The sequence below is a fragment of the Podarcis tiliguerta genome, assembly GCF_965153285.1.
Source record: "Podarcis tiliguerta genome assembly, chromosome: 6".
NCBI lineage: Eukaryota > Metazoa > Chordata > Lepidosauria > Squamata > Lacertidae > Podarcis > Podarcis tiliguerta.
Window position 1 is genome coordinate 84,871,697 of NC_139539.1, and position 18,610 is coordinate 84,890,306.

Sequence of the window (18,610 nt, forward strand, 5' to 3'; positions counted from 1 at the left end):
ACCCCGTCATGGGGATTCGAACCGCCGAACTTCTGATCAGCAAGTCCTAGGCTCTGTGGTTTAACCCACAGAGGAAGCCAACAAGGGTTTATTGCTGCTGCAAAAATCTCCCAAGAAAAACGGCAGTGCTGGCTTCAACTTGCTCTTAGCTGCTTCTACCATCAGCACTATGTAGTGTTTATTACTGACTGGAGCAACAGGAACTTAGGAGCCACAGGGCAATAAATTCCAGCCCTTGGCATGGGCCCAGACCTGTTATTAAATTCCCTGGGGCAACTGGTAGTATTTTGGCACCCTAGGCAAAATCTTACAGTGCAACTCAATGTGCACCTTTTACACAGAGACACTTAGATCCCTGGCACGTTTAAACACAAAATACCTGCCAATTTTTGAAAAACTTGGAAATAAGATTGCTGGCATTTATACACCTCGTTTATCCACCTAAAAATATGTGCTGGAAACAAGAACGTCTGAGAAGGTTTCTTCAGATGCTTTAAGATGCAGAGCAGCTTGAAATTTTGTTCTGCTCAAGGTATTTGGGTTCAGCTAAGACCTGCCTAGCTTGTTGGCTAAGAAACCAATTAGGCAACCACCATGTTGAAATGTGAATAATTAAGCAAGTACATAAATGTCTTAAAATGCAATAAGAGATAAGTAAAGAACTGCACTAAACCTAACTGCTAGAATATTATATGCACAGAAATAAAGGTGAGTAGGTTCCAACAAAAGGAAGAGTGGCTTTTGAAAGTAATGGCAAACTTGAAATTAAGAGATCAAAATGATGAACTAATTAAAAAATATTACAGCCAGATGAAATCACAGGCAGGATTTGAGATAAAAGCAGCAGAAGGAGAATGACAACATAATTGCAATAGATAATTTTTTTTAATAGATAAAGATTTAATGCAGTAGAAAAGGTTTGGATAAAAACACTGTGGAATTGAGGGTGGGAAGTCAACTTATGAAACAAGGTATTTGATTTCTGAGGTTGATATTTGATAAATATTTGAGGTTATTGTGCAAATGTTTGAAAAAATGAAAGCGAGAGAACTGCAATAAACCTAAGTAGGTAAAAAGCTTACATCTGATTGCAAGATGTTATGCTTGATCTATGTAGCAGTTCAACAACCAAGGTACCACTGTAAAATCATTCTATACCAGTTCTGTGGTGCTGATTACGATAAAACTGTATGCTAGCGACTGGCCCAGCTGTCCTCATGTCACAGAGAGGAAGCCAAACCAGAACCTGTGAAGAGAGTGCTATTCACAGGTACACACAACCCCCACAGACATCACAGGAACAAAGGGGTCACACTCATTCAGTAACTGTGTCAAGGAGTTACACACACATACAAATGGATATGCATAGGGCCTCTGAGCATGGCCCCTGAATATGCTGGCCAGTGGGGCTTTTCTGGTGCGCATGTGGTAATGAAAGACAGGGCTACACAACCCCCTCATGTGCTCTTCAATGCAAGATATATCGCAGTGTTGGCTGTACCAGTTTCATTTCTTTTTAGTGACCTTCCACAAAAGCAGTGGTAGCAGAGTAGGTGCTAACTAGACTTCTGCAACTTCCTCGCCACCTCATGCCCACTGGGAATAACACAACATTACCAATGGTCTTGAAGCATTGTGAAAGAAGTAGTAGAGATTACCAGTGGAGGCCGCCATGTTTCCTTCTGCACATTGCCCCAGGAACGATACTACAGTGGTACTTTGGGTTACATACGCTTCAGGTTACAAACTCTGCTAACCCAGAAATAGTACCTCGGGTTAAGAACTTTGCTTCAGGATGAGAACAGAAACTGCGCAGTAGCGGCGCAGTGGCAGTGGGAGGCCCCATTAGCTAAAGTGGTGCTTCAGGTTAAGAACAGTTTCAGGTTAAGAACGGACCTCCGGAACGAATTAAGTTCTTAACTTTGAGGTACCACTGTACTTTGTTCTTGTACATGCCACAAAAGCAGGCCATACAAGCACAAAAGAGTGTCACACCAAGAATGTACATTTTCCCCAAAATGTAATTTTTTCCCCCAGTTTAGGAAATGATATACAGTGGCACCTCGGGTTACAGACGCTTCAGGTTACAGACTACGCTAACCCAGAAATAGTACCTCGGGTTAAGAATTTTGCTTCAGGATGAGAACAGAAATTGTGAGGTAGTGGCGAAGTGGCATCGGGAGGCCCCATTAGATAAAGTGTTACCTCAGGTTAAGAACAGTTTCAGGTTAAGAACGGACCTCCGGAACGAATTAAGTTCTTAACCTTGAGGTACCACTGTACAATGAGTTGGGGGGGGGAATGTTTAAAAAACCTGAAGCCTTCCTTTTAGGAACCTTAGGTGCCGAAATCCCATGGGAGCAGAAAAGACTATTTATGTACGTGACCATGGCTACACGGATGTTATTGGCCCAGAGATGGAAAGAAGATAAAGTCCCCAACAGAGAAGAATGGCAGGTGAAGTTGATGGACTATGCCGAAATGGCTAAAGTGACCGGAAGAATCCGAAATCAGGAAGACCACAATTTTAATCAGGAATGGGGAAAATTTATAACTTATCTTAAAGACCATTGTAAACAGTTAGACTCGTTGGTAGGATTGGAATATCACTTGTAGTTTAATAGTGAAATTTGGATATAATGGAGAGGTAAAAGATTTGGATCATCATAAAAGATGCAGGAGGAAATGAGTAATAAATAGGACCAACAAAGGGGAGGATGGAAGTCCAGGTGATTCCTTGGAATTTTGTTTTTATGATCTATGTTTGATATATGACTGTAAAATTTTAATCTGAAAAACCAAATAAATATTTTTTTAAAAAAAAAATCCAAAACAATTGTACATTTTTCATGCCAGCCTATAAATGTGTCCATATTTATAGTCTGAATACAGGCAGTGACCAACCACACCGTTATTCTGTTCTGCTCCACCCCATGATCTGCCTTCTTCCAAGTCCAAAAGGACCCGCGCATTGGCGATCACACATCAATTGGACACGCCTAAAATGGTCACCACCTGTAATTTATTTTGTCGATTCCATAAGGAATCAACAACTTGGACGAAACCTCCAGAGTTCTGGCTCTGGGAAATGGAGCTACAGTGATACATTTGAGCTACTCCTTTTGTAAGGTAAAGGTAAAGGGACCCCTGACCATTAGGTCCAGTCGTGGCCGACTCTGGGGTTGCAGCGCTCATCTCGCTTTATTGGCCGAGGGAGCCGGCGTACAGCTTTCGGGTCATGTGGCCAGCATACCTAAGCTGCTTCTGGCGAATCAGAGCAGCGCACGGAAATGCCGCTTACCTTCCCGCTGGAGCAGTACCTATTTATCTACTTGCACTTTGACATGCTTTCGAACTGCTAGGTTGGCAGGAGCAGGGACCGAGCAACGGGAGCTCACCCCGTCGCGGAGATTCGAACCGCCGACCTTCTGATCAGCAAGCCCTAGGCTCTGTGGTTTAACCCACAGCACCACCCGTGTCCCAGGTATTTCTTTTGTATATGGATGCAAATATTTGCAAACAAAGAACAAAGGGCTAAACTTAACATTTCCAACAAAAAGAAAAAACAGCACAATGTAACCTTAGTCTCCTTGCAGCAGCTACAGCTCTCATCTGAGCAGATGTTTTTATGTTATGGGCAGAATCCACCCAAGTCATACGCAAAATAAACCAATGGATTAAAGTTAGTCATGACCAACTGAAACCACCGGTTTCAATGGATCTGGTCTAAGTCAGAGAACAACATACTTATTTAAAACACTTAAACCCAGCCTTGCTTTCAGAGAGCTCGAGGCAGCTAGCAATGAAGATGAAACCCTGTAAAATATCCCCCACAATCTAATGTTAAAACGGCAGCGAGAAATAACTCAACAGCAGCAATAAAAAGTCGTTAGAAATCCAAGCACTTGAAGTAGCAAACCCAAGTTTATCTCCATAAAATCTGTGCATCAGCCCATAATTAAAATCTGAACACAAATCCAAGCCAAATATACCATTCACTAGCACACTGAGGGATATGTCGAATTGTATTTCCTCTTTTCTTGCAAGATCCATCTCTCTGAAAACACCTAAATATATTTTGTACACGCAATCAACTTCCCAAAGAAGGACCAAAGAGTATTGGCACCTTAAAATGTATCAAAGGCTTGTCTGGGAAAATTAATGAGCAAACGTCTAGATTTTATTTCATCAGAACTGAGAAATATGGCGTCTGCCACTCAAGGAGGACTTTTGGATCAGCGTGTGAGGATTTATTGCAAACAAAAGACTTACCAGCTTTTAAAAAAAAAGGGAGAGCCTTACAAAGTTCACACAGAAGCATAATATTGCTTACTTTAACTCGCCTGTGGAAACAACTCAGAGGCTATTAAGAAGAAAAAGGATAACAAGAAGATTGAAAGATGGGACTGGTGAACACTAAAAGCAGTAGAAATTTGAGATGATTGGACCCTACTGAACTCGAGGCATGGGAACCCCCAACAAAAATTTATAATTTGGCCAAATATTTGGACTTTATGATATGTACTGGTATAATTTGGAATAATCAATGTGATATGATTGGATTGTTAAATGGAAAACTTAATAAAAATTATTATTAAAAAATTAAAAAATGTATCAAAGGGTACAACTTTTTCAAAACAAGTACGATAAGCTTTTTCTGCTTGAAACAGGGGTGACTAACCTGTGACCTGTGGCCCTCTACATACTGCCGGACTTCAACTCCCATGAGCCCCAGCCATTATGCCCAATGGTCAAGGATGATAGGAGTTGTAGTCTAGCAATATCTGAGGAGCAAAAGGTTAGCTACCCCTGCTGTGAAGAGGCAAATGAATCTCCTCCATAGAAAAAAATATGTTGTTTTGGGAAACAAAGCAATCAGTGTAAAATGTGACGCAGATCTGGTTCACGTGTGCATTTCCTCATCCCTGCCTCAAAACACAGCAATTGAAACAAAACCTTGAGCATGCATGAGGCTCATGTTCACAGTCCGGTATCCGGATGACTTTAAACTGCAGCTAATCAATGCTTCAGAAAAAGAGAAGTCTCGTACATAAAGCTAGTCATCGTAACCAAAGTAGTTAGGAAAGTGGAACTAGAGTGGTACCTCGGGTTAAGTACTTAATTCGTTCCGGAGGTCTGTTCTTAACCTGAAACTGTTCTTAACCTGAAGCACCACTTTAGCTAATGGGGCCTCCTGCTGCCGCTGCGCCGCCGCTGCATGATTTCTGTTCTCATCCTGAAGCAAAGTTCTTAACCCGAGGTACTATTTCTGGGTGTCAGGGAACTGCCATCGGAGTGGGAGGTGGAGAGGAGGCTCCAGAACTCTGGTGGTGAGGGTCCCAGTAGGGAGAGAGGTAGCCCATCCGCTGGGGAAGGAAATCAGTGTGACACCAGTGGAGAAGGGGGGCAGATGGGGGAATCGGAGAGGTGGCTCCAGGACTCTTCGCAGGAGACCAGCGGAGAGGGCACGAGTACTCCGCTGCCCACACCCACTTTGCGCAGAAAACTTCCGCGCAGGCAAAGGGGGAGGAGACTGGGCGTCAAACAGCTTCTATGCTGGAAGAGGTTTAAGAAACGCCCACTGACGGATTCTGCCAGCGACTGAGGCAGCCACGGAACTTGGGGCTGTCCAGACAGAAAGGGTTCAACCAGGCAACCTAGCCAGGAGTAACGGCAACTTACACACGAGCAACCCCTAGAACCATTACACTGGGTTAGAGGAGTCTGTAACCTGAAGTGTATGTAACCTGAAGCGTATGTAACCCGAGGTACCACTGTATATCAAAACGTTTCAGCCCATCTAGAACTTGAGTTTCTTCAGGCTCTCCATTACGTAACATGGAAGCCACCACATGATGGTGATATGAAAATATCTTAACTGCGTCAACATGGCCCGATGAGAAGAGATGCAGCACAGGAGCAAAGCACACGATTTGAACGCCAAAGACTCCAGGTTCAACCCCTGAGATCACCAAATAGGGCTGGGAAAAGCTTCATCTGAAATCTTGGGAGAGTCACTGTTAAAATAGTGCACATGTTACAGAGCTAGTAACCAAATGACCCAACTTGGTATGAGGCAACTTCCTGTGAAGTTGGTCGGCGGCCGCCGAGACCATATAACACCGGTCTTGAAAGACCTACATTGGCTCCCAGTATGTTTCCGAGCACAATTCAAAGTGTTGTTGCTGACCTTTAAAGCCCTAAACGGCCTCGGTCCGGTATATCTGAAGGAGCGTCTCCACCCCCATCGTTCTGCCCGGACACTGAGGTCCAGCTCCGAGGGCCTTCTGGCGGTTCCCTCACTGCGAGAGGCCAAGTTACAGGGAACCAGGCAGAGGGCCTTCTCGGTAGTGGCGCCCGCCCTGTGGAACGCCCTCCCATCAGATGTCAAAGCGATAAACAACTACCTGACATTCAGAAGACATCTGAAGGCAGCCCTGTTCAGGGAAGTTTTTAATTTTTAGTGTATTTTTCATCTTTGTTGGAAGCCGCCCAGAGTGGCTGGGGAAACCCAGCCAGATGGGTGGGGTACAAATAATAATAATAATTATTATTATTATTATTATTATTATTATTATTATTATTATGTGAGAAATGAGGACTCTGTACAGTACTTGCACCTCACATTTCTCTCCCAAGATTTGGCTGCATCAGGCATTCACTCTCCGGCAAAATTATTATGCAAGGGGTGCAGCGAGGATGCAGTTAGCTCTACCGCCCCACCAAGGCCCAGTGCAGTTGTCTTTCCATTCACAAAAGGCAACTGTGTGACTTGGGGCGCCTTTTCTAAACATGCCTAATCCGTGCACATTTTAGAACCTTTTAAAAATGTAAGTATCAAGTTTCCAAAATGTGTGGGTAGCCTCCACGGATAAAAAACAGTTCCCCGCATCCCATGTTGTTGTTGTTGTTTAGTCGTTTAGTCGTGTCTGACTCTTCGTGACCCCATAGACCAGAGCACGTCAGGCACTCCTGTCTTCCACTGCCTCCCGCAGTTTGGTCAAACTCATGCTGGTAGCTTCGAGAACACTGTCCAACCATCTTGTGCTCTGTCGTCCCCTTCACCTTGTGCCCTCCATCTTTCCCAACATCAGGGTCTTTTCCAGTCTTCTCTTCTCATGAGGTGGCCAAAGGATTGGAGCCTCAGCTTCACGATCTGTCCTTCCAGTGATCACTCAGGGCTGATTTCCTTCAGAATGAAGAGGTTTGATCTTCTTGCAGTCCATGGGACTCTCAAGAGTCTCCTCCAGCACCATAATTCAAAAGCATAAATTCTTTGGCAATCAGCCTTTTCTTTATGGTCCAGCTCTCACTTCCATACATCACTACTGGGAAAACCATAGCTTTAACTATACGGACTTTTGTTGGCAAGGTGATGTCTCTGCTTTTTAAGATGCTGTCTAGGTTTGTCATTGCTTTTCTCCCAAGAAGCAGGCGTCTTTTAATTTCGTGGCTGCTGTCACCATCTGCAGTGATCATGGAACCCAAGAAAGTAAAATCTCTCACTGCCTCCATTTCTTCCCCTTCTATTTGCCAGGAGGTGATGGGACCAGTGGCCATGATCTTCGTTTTTTTGATGTTGAGCTTCAAACCATATTTTGCACTCTCCTCTTTCACCCTCATTAAAAGGTTCTTTAATTCTTCCTCACTTTCTGCCATCAATGTTGTGTCATCTGCATATCTGAGGTTGTTGATATTTCTTCCAGCAATTTTAATTCCAGCTAGGGATTCATCCAGCCCAGCCTTTCACATGATGAATTCTGCATATAAGCCTCCTTCAAAGAGTTGGAATGGGTCTGAAGTGGTGATGCAACAGCATGGAGCTAGGACTCTCACCTACATGGTAACTTTGTGAGTTTGTAAATGGCTGTAGAGTCACGTTTCTCAAACTTGGGTCTCCAACTGCTATTGTCAAACTACAATTCTCATCATCCCTGACCACTGGTCTTGCTAGCTAGGGATGAGGGGCATTGGAGTCCAACAATAGCTAGAGAGGGACAGAGAGGGGAACCAATTATATCTTAGTCTGGAGATGGGGAATTATCTTGTACCTGGTATTTATAGAACATTTTTACCTCTACGATTGTCTAAAAATAAATAAAGCTTTCAATAGGATCTTTCACGAGTGAACTGGCACACCAGACCCCTGCCTCTTATGCAGATGCTTTTCATTCCTTATTGGCACAGTGCAGCTGGATAAAAATAGAATCAATTGATCAGTAAAATAATAAAAGAAGAGTAATAATAAGATATGTGAAGGAAGATGAGGCAGCTCTGTTGAAACACGTTGTTGTAACCTAGGGCTACTACAAAGCGATCATTCCGCAGTTTATTACTAAAGATCAAATCAGCTGCTACTCCTTAATACAGACTGGTAGTTATCCTTTTCCTTACATAGTAAGAGCTGAGGTTGGCATCACATGAACACAACAGTTTATTTATTTTTGCTTACCAGGGGTACCTTGTGGCACAGTGCCAATTGACAAGGGCATTTCCAGAAACTCTTAGGCTGGAATTTTATACACACTTACCTGGAAATAAGCACGACTGTACGCTGCAAGACTTATTTCTGAGTAAACGTGTAAAGGATTGCACCACATACCTGGCTGACAGGTATGTTCTGCTTTTGATAGAGACTGAGATAAATAAAGGACTCAGTTTTTTCAAGTGTTATTTTTTAGATAATAAGCACTCAGTATCTGTGCCAGGCATAGACCGATACTAGTCATTTTAAATAAATTTTAGCACAGCATAGGCAAAGCTAAAACAAAAGTTCTGTACTCCAAAAGGATCTAGTCTGGCCGTTTAAATGTGGAGGAATTTGCAGAATGAAGTGGAATGCATTTCAAAGGCTAGAACACTGGTGAGGAATCCTCAGTCCACATGCTAACCTTGGCCTGCCCAAGTTTCCAGCTTGGTCCCTGCAGCCATTTTTTTTAACCACCTATCAACCAGATGACATCACCTGAGGGTCAGAGGGTTCAATCCTGCTTGGTTCTGCTGTGCACACTTGCTCCCCACACAAAACTCTGTTTCTGGAGAAAGCAGGACTGGTCTCTCACCCATCGGCTGTTGGGCAGGGTTTTACTCCTACCGACACTGGCCATCTTTGACAGGCAGGTGGTCCTGTCCACCTGTCAATCACCTGGCAGCAGTATGACAGGAGATGAATGATAGGTGGGCTGTTTTTCCTTTTACAGTGGTACCTCAGGTTACATACGCTTCAGGTTACATAGGCTTCAGGTTACAGACTCCGCTAACCCAGAAATAGTACCTCAGGTTAAGAACTTTGCTTCAGGATGAGAACAGAAATAGTGCTCCGGCGGCGCAGCAGCAGCGGGAGGCCCCATTAGCTAAAGTGGTGCTTCAGGTTAAGAACAGTTTCAGGTTAAGTACGGACCTCCAGAACGAATTAAGTACTTAACCCGAGGTACCACTGTATTATAGATCCCAACATACACCAAAAACTGCAATTCCTAGAAGAGGAATGACTGCTGAACCAGTTTGATTCTGTAATACAGTGGTACCTCGGGTTAAAAACTTAATTCGTTCCAGAGGTCCGTTCTTAACCTGAAACTGTTCTTAACCTGAGGTATCACTTTAGCTAATGGGGCCTCCCCCTGCCACCACGCCACTGCTGTGCAATTTCTGTTCTCATCCCAAAGCAAAGTTCTTAACCCGAGGTACTATTTCTGGGTTACTGGAGTCTGTAACCTGAAGCGTATGTGTCAGAGCTGGCTCCAGGTCCCAGCTCACAGAGGACCAACGCTAGCCGGCAGTAATGTACAAAAGTCTTTATTGAAGTACAGTTTCCATTTTCAAGCCGCAGCGCCCCAGCTCTACGTCTAGGGGTTAGATCGGCGAAGCTCCATCTGAATCTCCGCCCCCTGTACACCAGTTTAAGACTCTAGCCTTACTCCACCTCTTCCGTCTCTCCTTTCTCCTCTGGGTCCTGTTACCCCCCGGGGTCCCTTCCTTCCTGGATTCTTCTGAGGCTAACGTTGACCCCCCTGACTCCTCCCGCTCTTTCCGGCGGGCTTTGGGACCTGGCTCCCTATCCGGGCTGCCAACTGTGCCGCCCTCCTGTACATTTGAACTTGGCGCGCGCGCGCAGCCTTCAACCTTCCTCTTGACCGTTTCCTCGCTCCCCGATGGAGGCGTGGCCAATCCTGACTCATGTCCTCCCGCTGGCAGTGCGCCGCCTGATCCCGATGCCTGGGACTCCTCCCCCCTACTGCACTCTGGTGTGGACGCTGGTCCTGATTTCCAACTGCTGCTCTCTGAGTCCCCTCTGGCCCCTTCCTCCTGGGGTGTTCCCCTCAGCACCCCCCTTGCCCTGACCATGGGGGCCCCTTTCTGTGAATCTTCCGATCCGCTGGAAAGACTCAGAGACCTCGGACCGCTGTCCTCGCTGACATTTCCTTCGGACTCCTCCCCCTCGCTCTCTATTTCCTCCCTTTCCTGTGCCTCTGCTCCTGAACCCCTGACAGTATGTAACCTGAGGTACCACTGTAAAGTACAGTCAAACCCCAACCAGCAGCGTTGCTAGCCGCTTGGGTGCCGGACGCGGCTTCCGCTTGAGTGCAGGAAGCTCCTGCAGCCAATCGGAAGCTGTGCCTCGGTTGTCAAACATTTCGGAAGCCAAATGGGCTTCCGGAACGGATGAAGTTTGACAACTGAGGTTTGACTGTAGTGCTCTCCCAATTTCAACAGAGTCTTAGGAGGCAATTCCAGAAGGCAGTGCAACCTGGTGGAGGCAGTTCAATTTTTTTTAGAAGCACTGCTTTAGTTTGCAACTTTTGTGATTTTAACTTGTGCATATTCAGCTTTATATGCAAAGGATGAGGAGGAGGAGGAGGAGGAGGAGGAGGAGGAGGAGGAGGAGGAGAAGGAAAAGAAGAAATAATAATAAATAGAAAGGGGCAGGCTTCCAAGAAAAGAAACTTTGGTAATCCCAGACACCATTGCATCCAATGTGTTTTTACTATACACCATTTGGGCTTTAGGGGCATAGCTGTCAACTTTTCCCTTTTCTTGCGAGGAATCCTATTCGGAAAAAGGGAATTTCCCTTAAAAAAAAGGAAAACGTTGACAGCTATGTTTAGAGGTGATCTGAAAACATAATTCCCACCTAACTTGTGAGCTTACTTTAAACTACAAGATACCTTTGAGAAGCCATCAGCAGCTGCTGTCGAGATCTTTCTTTCCCTCACAAATAATTTACGCAGCAGGAAATTTTGTAAGACTCTTTCTTCATAGAATGATCCTGCTGCTTCTCTTCATATTTCACAATAAACTGTTTCACGTCAGTGGTGAAAGAGCTGAATCAGGCCACTGAAAGGAAGCTTTTTAAAAAAATGTAGTTATCAATATTCCTTTTTTACAGATCAACACAACGTAGATGACTTTAAAAAAAAAAGTACTCCCGACCCATTGAATCTGTCAATTTTAATGTAGACCATCTTATTGAATGAAGCAAAATGCATGTTAAATATTATAATGTTTTGTTTTGTCTAGTCCACTCCGCTGCTGAATTGCTGTGATGTCCTCAAAAGAGATGAGATGGGGTTGGGGCAGGAGGGGGGATAAGATTATTACTGATTTATCTCGTCAAATAAATATAAATAATAGTCCTAAGGCTGCATTTTGTACCAGGCAATAAACCTATGCCAGCACAATGATGTACAGTACTTAAACAAGATTCCTTGAGGGAGCAAAGAAGAGGTTTAAGCAATTTGTGGCTCTCACCCACTGATGTCTACGAAGACATGAGATGCTGCTTTTGTACCCAGGACCTCCCCTTCACAGAACTACAATTCCCACAATCCCATGGGAAGAGGGAACAGCTGTTAAACCACTTAGTGTTCTGGATATGCTTGCACACCCCCATGCACAGTCCCAATAATTCTTCCAGCAAAAAGCCTCTAATCCAACTAAGAATGAGATCTAATCTCCTCAAGCGGAGCCTCACCTATTCAATGTAGGATTCTGCCTCAAAAGCAATTTCACTTGATCCGCCACTTCGTCTATCAGGTATGCAGTTTTGGTTGCACTTGTTTAAAAGAATTCTGTGCCCTAAACAGGGTGGATTTGATTTAAATCGAATCGATTTAAAACACGATTTAAAACGCTAGTCAGTAAGACTTGATTTAAATTGTTATTTTTTTACAGAAAGACTCATTCTTGCTGGTATAATCTTAATATTTACAACCAGATGAAGGTGTCATTTCTGGAATAATAAATTTTCAGGGTAGTTTTTTACAGTTATATCAAAAATTACTGATTTGATTATACTCTTAGAAATACATAGAGAGATGTTTATGAAATTATTGTGGGGTTTAATAAGTTAACTGTTTATATTTGGACAACTTTTCTGCTGCACCTTATTGGAAGGAGGAAAATGATCATTTCCTGAAGAACAATTTAAACAATTCATTTAACTAAAACAGTAACATTATAGCATACGTATCCATGTTTGTTAACTAATGTGGTTAAACAAAAACAAAAAAAATGTAGACTGAGTTTTAGCACACATGAAAAACTTATTTCCTGATGAATAGCCTCTGGACTATAATGTAATTTAAAAAGAAAACGATATTTAGGCAGATTTTTCCTCCAAAAGCATTTTATTTTAAAAATCCAATTTAAATTTTAAAAAATCTGATTTAATTTTTTTAAAATCTGATTTTTTAAAATTTTATTTTTAATCATTTTAAAAATCATTTATTCACCCTCACCCTAAACCAACTCTCAGGGCAGAAGTGGACAACAGTTAGGTTTCAGAAGCTCAAGATAAGCCCAGACAACATGCTATACAGGATCTCTGCTGAATCAGAACCAGTCAATCTAGTCCAGCACTGTTTTACCTCGAGGATGGCCACAAGCAAAGCATCAACGTAACAACCTTCAACTGTTACTTGCTCCCAAAATCTGCTTTGAACACAGATTCTCTTTAGCCTCCTTGACCAATACCTCTTGACACACCTAATCTTCCATGAACTTGCCCAGTATTTTGTTTTTAACAATCTAAGCTAGCGGCTGTCAGCACTACTTTAAATAAAGCAGTTTTTGTCTGTACTTGGAGAACAAAATGGGTGTAAAGGGTGGGGTAATCCCTCTATTGGGGGAATTTGACCACCTTTGGTCCCCACCATGCACTCAGATCTCACCTGTGGCTCCTGGAAGCCGCCAGCATGTGACAGCGGCCACATCCCTGAAATGGCTTTGATTGGTCGACTAAACCAGGTGATGGTAGCCAATGGGTCTCAAGCTCTTGGTGAGTTAGGAACTTCCACTGTGTGCAAAGACAGTGGACTGAGTGGACGAGACCAAGAGTTGGTCCAATGGTCAAGAAGGTGGTTTCAGCACATGTCGCAGCGGGAAATGAGGGGCAGCTGGGGCTTATCCACCTTGGAAGGTAGCCCATCTGGGAGAAGGAAAACTCTAATCCTAAATCTCCGCTGCTTTGTGGGATATCTTTGGGAGAAGAAAATGCTAGCAGATCTGGAGTGGAGTCCCTAAGACAGTTGGATAGCGCCTTGTATGCCTACTTCTGGCAACTCCTGCAACCAACGTAAAGTAAAGGTAAAGGGACCCCTGACCATTAGGTCCAGTTGTGACCGACTCTGGGGTTGCGGTGATCATCTCGCTTTACTGGCCAAGGGAGCCGGCGTACAGCTTCCGGGTCATGTGGCCAGCATGACTAAGCTGCTTCTGGCGAAACAGAGCAGCTCACAGAAACTCATTTACCTTCCCGCCGGAGCGGTACCTATTTATCTACTTGCACTTTGACGTGCTTTCAAACTGCTAGGTTGGCAGGAGCAGGGACCGAGCAACGGGAACTCACCCTGTCGCAGGGATTCGAACCGCTGACCTTCTGATCGGCAAGCCCTAGGCTCTGTGGTTACAATAAATGCGTACATCCATGTCACAATATTCTTCATTATCCTTCTACATTGTTTGACTTCCCCGCACCTCCATGGGTTCCTTTTTACTCTTAGTTGTGCTACATAATAAATTATTATTATTATTATTATTATTAATACCCCACCCATCTGGCTGGGTTTTCCCAACCACTCTGGTGGCTTCCAACAACTAAAATACAATAACCTATAAAACATTAAAAGCTTTCCTAAACAGGGCTGCCTTCAGATGTCCTCTAAAAGTTTGGTAGTTATTTTTCTCTTTGACATCTGGTGGGAGGGCGTTCCACAGGGCGGGTGCCACTATCGAGAAGGCCCTCTTCTTGGTTCCCTGTAACTTGGTTTTTCGCAGTGAGGGAACCGCCAGAAGGCCCTCAGCGCTGGACCTCAGTGTCCAGGCAGAACGATGGGGGTGGAGACGCTCCTTCAGGCATACTGGACCGAGGCCGTTTAGGGCTTTAAAGGTAAGCATCAACACGTTGAATTGTGCTCAGAAACGTACTGGGAGCCATTGTAGGTCTTTCAAGGTCTTTCATATCCTTCCACACCTTCTAATTCAGGCTTCCTCAACCTCGGCCCTCCAGATGTTTTCAGACTACAATTCCCAGCATCCCCGACCACTGGTCCTGCTAGCTAAGGATCATGGGAGTTGTAGGCCCAAAACATCTGGAGGGTCAAGGTTGAGGAAGCCTGATCTAATTGATTTAGCTGCTGTTCATATGTCTTGCTTTGCTTTATTTTGGACCACATCAGTGAGGGCGCAGCCCAGGACCTCCATGCACATTGCCCAGGCTTGCGCCCTGGAGAGGTCACTTTGGTTTGACTTCACTCCCAGAGGTGCACTGCATTGTCTCTTGAGACAGACGATGATATCAAAGGAGAACAAAATGCCCCAGGGCATCTGCAGAATGTCATTAATACTATGCCAACAACAACTGTTAGAAGTAAAGAAGCAAGACTCCCGAAGACCATAGCCTTCTCCTTTTTATTTATAAGTTAGTCTCAAGCACACCAAAGAGAGGTTTTATAAACTGTGTAAAACACAAAAAGTAAGCTGGAGTTTTTTAAAAAAAAGATAAGGGTAAAGGACCCCTAGACGGTTAAGTTCAGTCAAAGGTGACTATGGGGTTGCGGCGCTCATCTCACTTTCAGGCCAAGGGAGCTAGCATTTGTCCACAGACAGCTTTCCGGGTCATGTGGCCAGCAGGACTAAACAGCTTCTGGTACAACGGAACACTGTGACGGAAACCAGAGGGCACAGAAACGCCGTTTACCTTCCCACCACAGCGCTACCTATTTATCTACTTGCACTGGTGTGCTTTCAAACTGCTAGGTTGGCAGGAGCTGGGACCGAGCAACGGGAGCTCACCCCATCGCGGGGATTCGAACCGCCGTCCTTCCGATCGACAACCCCAAGAGGCTCAGCGCCACCCGCATCCCTGGAGTAGCGAACCTGTGGCCCTCCAGATGTTCTTGGTTGGCCCCAGCCAACACAGCCAATGGTCCTGAATGATGAAAGCTGTGGTCCAAAGATGTCTGATTTCCCATCCCTGAGTTAAGGATGCAGTTGTTGATTCTGTTCATTATCCCATCATCACTCTATGAATTGGCAGCAGCTGTGCCTTTAAATGTGCAACTAACATAAGCTTAGAGGTGGTACCTCTGCCAATGTGGTGCTGTGGTTAGAGCAGGGTGGGCAGGTTTTTGGGTTATGCGACCTAGTTTGCATTTCTGCTTAAACTACCAATATCTACCAATCAGAGCCAGCTGCAAAACCAAAAACGGGGAGGAGCCACTCCTCTACTGCATCCCAGAAGGCAGGCATAGGCAAACTCGGCCCTCCAGATGTTTTAGGACTACAACTCCCATCATCCCTAACTAACAGGACCAGTGGTCAGGGGGGATGGGAATTGTAGTCTCAAAACATCTGGAGGGCCAATTTTGCCCATACCTGAAGGCATACAGCAAAATAACCTGTGTGTGTTAGTACAAATCAACTACAGAGTTACAACAGATCAGGGATTTGAGAACCAAACTCCCCAACAGGCCAGTAGAAGGGCAAAAAGAACTGGTCAAAGGCAAACCAACTTACATTCATAAAATTGCAGTAAGGAGAAAGGTTGACAAGCAATTAGCACAAGGCTAAGCCACAGGTTTTTGTTTTCACTTGCCATTTCGCTTGGTATTACAGTGGTACCTCAGGTTAAGAACTTAATTCGTTCTGAAGGTCCGTTCTTAACCTGAAACTTTTCTTAACCTGAGGTACTTTAGCTAATGGGGCCTTCTGCTGCCGCCACATGATTTCTGTTCTCATCCTGAAGCAAAGTTCTTAACCCAAGGTACTATTTCTGGGTTAGCGGATTCTGTAACCTGAAGCGTCTGTAACTTGAAGCGTCTGTAACCTGAGGTACCACTGTCTTAAATTAATGGGAGTCGGAAACCCTTGCTGATCTACTGCCAAATGCCTGGAGATCAGCAGATCTACCTGCTCCCAATCCCTGGGTTAGACTGTCTGACTAGAATCAGGGAGGCCTGGTTTCAAATCCTCACTCAGCTGTCAAACAGCCCACTCGGAGTGACTCTTTCTCTCAGCCTAACCTACCTCACAGGATTGTTGTGAGGAAAAAAGGTGGGTGGAGGAAGGAACAATGCAGGTCAGGGAGGACAGGTGGAGTAAAGTCAAAATTAAAATAAATAAATTTTAAAATGCACAATTATTTCAGATGGGCCTGCCACAGAGACTAGGGCTCCTTAGGTTATAAGACTGCACATCTTGGCTTGGGTTTAGCCCTGCACCAAAAACACTTTTGAAAATCTACGTTCCACACAGAGATCTCAGGCATTAAAACACTTTTGCACACTATTCCTTAGTCTTTCCTGCAGCACCTAGAAATGCAAATATTAATATTAGATTGCATGCTGTTTTTTATCAAAGGAGAATGAAATCACGCTTGGAATGTGAAACATCAGGGTCACCAGATAAACTGAGGGAAAGAACACGCAAGCAATCTACAAATTATGTGGATGCTAGAGTAAGCAGAGGCAGATATCAAACAATATTTGTACGTGTGTGCACGCACACACAAAAATAATCCTTCATACTTCAGCCGCTTGTGAGTTCATTCAGAACTGCTTGCTGTATTCCACGGAGTTAACTTCCTCTTGGTGTGTGCAGAGTTGCAGTCTCAGTGACAAAAATCCTGACTCTCTCCCCCCCCCCCTCCTCCTTTTGCATTAGGAAGCTGCGCAGAGCGAATGAAGAAACTGCCAGCTCGTTTGCTAAAACATCTCCGTGGCCGTTGCGAAACCTTTTGCCTTCTGGCCTGAAGTCTCCCTGCTCAACAGTTGCTTCAGCCAAGGCATGCGTGCGCTTGCCTTTCATCAGTTATGGGCGGCTTTTAATCGAATCGCTTCTTCCCATTTTGCAGGCGGAGAAGCTGAGGCCACCCTACAGAGGCTTGCCCTCGCGTAGAAAGGAAGGCTGTGGATACTTTGCGCGCTTGATCGCCATCCCCACAAAAGCACGGGAGAACAGCATCACGTGGGATAGCTCAGTGGTTAGCGCATGAGACTTAGGGTCGTGGGTTCGACCCCCACGTTGGGCAAAAGATTCCTGCAGTAAAGGGAGGTTGCAATAGATGACCTCGTGGTCCCTCCCAACTCTACAAATCGATGATTATTAGCTCCATAATGACAGGCTCCTTCCTTTTCTCTGGTCCCTAGAGAGGTAAATAACATGCAACCTCACCCCCCCCCCCCATCTTTGACCCACGCAAAGAAACACAACAAATCAAAGCTCCGTAATACCCAAGGCATGAGAGCCTATCCCGTTTGCAACTGCCCAGGTGACCCAAACATCTCCTCTAGCCCGTGCCAATCGCAATCTGACCAGCTGTTTGCAAAAATAACTGACAGAACGGCAGAATTCGTGTTTCATTTTTGCATTCCTTCCTCTCAAGTTATTTTTAAGGGACCGTGCGATGCGCTTCCTTATTTCCTTCCCGTCCCAGCTTCTTGCGAACGAACCACCCCTAACCCAACCCAACCCAAACCTCAGTAAGGAAGCCCCGTGCGCCCCCGCGCGCCTCCTTCCTCTCCAAAGTCGCCCTACTTACAGTTCCAGCGCCGTCTTGGAGCGCTCAGGGATCCTCCGGTGGCGCGCAGATCTCCGCTTTGCGAGCCGCGCGCACACGCATGCACTGCGTCTCTGTGCCTCTCTTTTTCTTTTGAGGTCTCTCTCCTCCCCTTCTCAGGCGGGCTGCCCGGGAAGAATTGCCATTCGCGAGCCGAGCGGGGGCGGGCGGAGTCCCCGGCCAAGTCAGCTGGCCGCTGCCTCCAACTTTAAGGCGGCGCGAGAAGGCGCTCAGGCTGCGGAGAGGAGAAGCCCCGGCAGCCTGGCTTTGGGCTTCTGAAAAAGACAAAGGAAATGCTTCTTAAAACGGGGGGTGGGGGGCAGCTCCCTTCTCTTTACATTCACACTCTAATCTAATCTTAAAATATCCTTGACTTCCTCCTTTCCATGGTTCATTTTGCATAACATAAATCCCTGCATATTTTATATAAACCAAACCATTCAGTATTCCATTATGACATCCATCAAAACTTATTTACACTGTTGAATTTATCTTAATGCTGCCAATGTTTACGCTTCATTCATTATCATCCTTGCTCCAGGCTCACTTTCATAG

The 18,610-nt window shown here is 45.0% G+C and overlaps 1 protein-coding gene across 1 annotated transcript in view; it reads right to left on the minus strand.

Moving 5' to 3' along the window:
* PLA2G4A (phospholipase A2 group IVA) overlaps nucleotides 1–18,158 on the minus strand; it is an 84,116-nt gene extending 65,958 nt beyond the window's left edge. Inside the window, exon 1 of the mRNA XM_083445311.1 lies at nucleotides 18,038–18,158. The gene's annotated coding sequence lies outside the window, so the exon portion shown is untranslated. The remainder of the gene's footprint in view (nucleotides 1–18,037) is intronic.
* Between the last annotated feature and the right edge of the window lie 452 nt (nucleotides 18,159–18,610).